General features: G+C 39.9%; 1 long non-coding RNA gene across 1 annotated transcript; it reads right to left on the minus strand.

Moving 5' to 3' along the window:
• Positions 1 to 847: 847 nt before the first annotated feature.
• On the minus strand, positions 848 to 3,594 carry LOC122133732. The gene is made up of 2 exons (XR_006152947.1): positions 2,089 to 3,594; positions 848 to 2,017 (listed from the first exon to the last, which is right to left on the minus strand). It is a non-coding gene; the product is annotated as an uncharacterized LOC122133732 (long non-coding RNA).
• Between the last annotated feature and the right edge of the window lie 556 nt (positions 3,595 to 4,150).

The raw sequence follows: 4,150 nt of genomic DNA on the forward strand, positions 1-4,150 counted from the left end.
CCATTGACCACATCTCGAGAATAATGTTGAGACCATTCATCATTAGTCCTTTAGAATGGGGTTGAAAACGTTGTGTCATAGGTTCTTTAAATGAGAGGTAGATTGCTAATATGGTGCTAATCTGATAATCCTAAAATCTTTCAGCTTGTTTTGTTTTGTTTTTATTAAGCACATTTTCTAACTAGATATTATGAACCATATTCTCAATATTTGTATTCGAAATGCATAGGCTATGTGTCATAAATTGAGGGGATACAATGCAAAAACTGCTGTGATAATATATTTCTATTCCTTTTCAGTAATCAACAACAATCAGGTTATTTCTCTGCCTTAAACTGTACAGACTACAAGAGACTATCAATACAAGTATGGTAATTCCATATTGTTAAGGAGAAAAGTAAAAAATAGCCTAATTTTAATATGTGATATTCAATCAGGGACCATCACATTTAAAAAGGGTAGAATATGGTGACAACAATATATCAAGAGAGTATACGATATTAACCTTTAGATCAATTCGTTCATTTAAAGTGAATGTTCCTCATTCAGCACATTCAACTTCTCTGTCTGGATGCTGCACTGGGCAGAGACGCGCAGGGTGTCTTGAACGCTGTTTTTTGGTCTCACTGGGTTGGCCCTGTGTGAGTGGACGTGCGTCTCCTCGCACCTCAGGAAGTTTTCAGATCTTTGTCGAAAAAAAGCAAGCGCATCAGAGCGAGTTATTATTGTTTTAAAACCCGGAGTAAGTTAAGTCGGCTGTGCGTAATTAAGTCAATGCATTACATCTCTTGAATAAGACAACTAGAACATAAAGCCACCGTAGCTACTTGACGTTTCACTCACTCAGTTGGTTTTATTTTTATTTATTTTTTATACGTGAGAATTGTATGCAGATATACATATATTCACTGTTATTACTGGATTTTAAGGACAACAGGGTTCAAAAATATATAATTTCCTGAATAATTACTTTATATTTCTTCAAGAAGGAGATGTCCCAAAATAACCTTTGATGTTATTATTATCATCAGTTTTCATAAAGCTGGTACAAATTTAAATGTAATGGCAATTCTTTCCATCATGGCATGGCGTTATAAGACGTGTCTTCTTCTATATTAGAAATGTGATTTGATTTCTGACAATATTTTCTATTTAAAATAACTTACTGAGATGATAGCAAGTTGCCAAGAATGTGGGGTTCTATCTAAGGATGTAGGCTTCAGCAAACATTAGGCCTACGTAAACCTTTCAGATGTCCATTAATTGTTGTCATTAGGCGCAAATATTTATGAGTTTACCGTAGAGGTGACATTTTCAGAAATATATTTTGCGTGCTTTGCAAAGTCTCGCGACTCACTTAGTCACTCAGTCACTCTGTCACTGCCTCGCTCGTATAATTGTTGTTTTAATCCGTTGACATTATCTCTTAGACAAACAGGTTGCTATCGATCTTTTCATTATGTGATCAAACAACAAACTGGGTAGTGCAGGTGAGAGGCTTACGGCTGGAAAGCCGGTCTACGCCGTGGTTAGTCAAGTTCAGCTGCACTGAGTGAAATAGCACATCGACAGCTTTCAATTGCAAAGCTGTTTAACATTTAGAGATGCGACGTTATTGTTAATTTATTTAATTTATACATTTTTTATTCTGTTTTATTTCGTGTGAATCATACAACTGGACGTTTAATAGTGACTGTTACAAGTCCAGTTTTGAAGCTTTCTCATGAATGTGAACTTATAAACATTGGTGAAAAGAATGAGTAGTTTATCCCTAAAGCAGTTTTGCAGTATCTTCCATCGCTAGTATGTCAAATAAGTAAAATACTTGCCTTACGGGTATCGGTCGCGCTGAAGTACATTGTCCATGCAAGGTTGAGAGCCGGCGCGGAGCACTCTCTCCCTTCATGTCCTAGTGTCCACTTTCCCTCCTCTCTCTCGCTGTTCTCTTGGTTGCCTTCCTCTCTGGTCTCCCATTCGCTGGTGTGCCTCTCTCTCTCCTTCTCGCTCGCCGCTGAATCTGTGGAGTAAAATCTTGATGTTACACTTACAGAACTTTCTCTTTGTCCACTTTAATCTTATTCGTTTCACCTTTTCAAAGAACAGGAGACATGACCGCCAGTATGTGTTGGCTATCACGATCGCGAGAGAACCGGAGGGAGGGAGACTGTTCAATGGTTCCAAACACATAGCCTACACGAAAACAATATTTTCCAAGAGGCAAGTTAAGAGACTATTTGAAAAACATGTACTTAATGTATTAACTTAATGCATGAAACAAGCCATAAACAAACTATTGTAAAAACTTTTCACGCCCTCTTATAAATACGCTGCATCTATGGTCTACATAACCTACATAGTACTGTGGAATCAACGTCATACTTGACCTGATAAAACAGCGTAGTTTGTAAGATAGGGAAATAGAAAGTATGAACTTGCTCAGAGAGGAATGTTCTTCAATTCCAGCTCAACATTTTCGTGATGACATATTTCTACACAAGAATAAGCTTCAACTTTTTTTTTATAATTAAAACCATAGCATACTACCAAAATTCTGACCAACATGGCCCACCTATATTAATATGATAATCGAGCGTTTGATCAGTACTGTAAATACCTTTACAGTACCCAAAAAATGCAGGCCTATTACAACAATAACTTATGCAGTTCTCTGTCCATGTAATTGTCTACTGTACGCTAGGTGGCAGCCCGATCCAGACATTTCGGTCTGTACAGCTCAGGCTACAGCATTCATACACAAAATACTGGATGCCCGCAGAATATTTAAAGGACAAGGCATGGTTTCGAATAAATAAGAATCTAAACAAAGGCTATATAGCAATCATTTGTACATATCTTAATGGCTTATCCATTGAATTAGTCCGGTTATTCATAGACGAGTCTGAAGGATTCGCTATCATTGCTGTCGCATCCAGACAGATAAAACAGCTAGTAGGCGGTAGTGCACTCGCATATTTCCCATAATTTGCCTGACAAGGACCGTTATCTATGCACGATAAAGATAAATCAACATCAGCAATCAAAAAGTATTTCCCCAACGCAGACTCTGTGCTCTAAAATATAGCGTATGTGAGAGTGATACGTTCAAAAAAGACAATGCGCGAATTAAGGGCTTGTAATCATGACAGCGGCGTGAGACAAAGCATCTCAAACTTTAATCGGTCTCCCTGAGACCTTTCACCGCGTACGTTTATTTATTTCATGCGCGCTTGGCTTTGTCCCGGCTTTTACCCCGCTTTGCGACTATTCTAATCGGGGTTTCTTCCTCTTTTTGTGACAATAGACGGCCCATACTAATCAGGTTTCAAATTAAATAGCAGTGCAGGGCGAGCTCAATGTAAATTGTGCTTGTCAGAGCCCCCAGTCGTAGGTAGCAAGGAACGAGGACGCTAACCAATGGAGTGAAAGAGGCTTGGCTAACCTTAGCCTCCCATTTTCTCTCTCCCCCCTCAATGCAGGGTTCTGACCAGTCAGTCGCCTTTGATTATCAGTTGCCAGCAGCCCCTCTCTTGGCTCCTTGACACGAGCACCATATAAGGCGCAGCGATCTCCATAGAAACGTGTCAGTTTCAATAGTAGTGTCAAAGTTCACTATATACAGACATTCGCGCAGATCTCTGCTTCGGAAACATTGCTCGGCTGGTCTTCTCGTTGAAACGCATTCATTTTTTGGGTCTCTGCTTCTTGCATATTCTATTAGTTGTTGTTTTTTCCTTTTATCCTCGCTCCGGTCCTGCCGGAGAGGCGAAACTACACATCCACTCTGGCGGTGTTGTTTTTGCGGGTCCAGATGAGCTTTATTCATGGTCATAGATAGAGAATCCCGCTCTTCAGTGTTTCCTCCTCTTCAGCCGCGAAGACGGAGAAAGGAGCAGAGGAAGAAAAAGAAGGGAATTAATTTCGCACAGCACTTTGGATCGCGTCTCCGTCCGAGAGCATTTCTTTTTATTTCGTTGTCATTGTGAAGATTTCCTGCCTCCCTGAAAGCTATTTCCAACGAACTGATTTTACTGCGACTGGGTCGCTTTATTTTCTACAAGATTGGTTTCCCGAATGGCTGGCTGCAATATACCCTGGAACTGGCCTCCCGACACTTGCATATCCTGATCGGGTGCCTGTCTATTGCTTCTTG

This window comes from Clupea harengus, chromosome 18 (genome assembly GCF_900700415.2).
Source record: "Clupea harengus chromosome 18, Ch_v2.0.2, whole genome shotgun sequence".
NCBI classification, from domain to species: Eukaryota; Metazoa; Chordata; class Actinopteri; order Clupeiformes; family Clupeidae; genus Clupea; species Clupea harengus.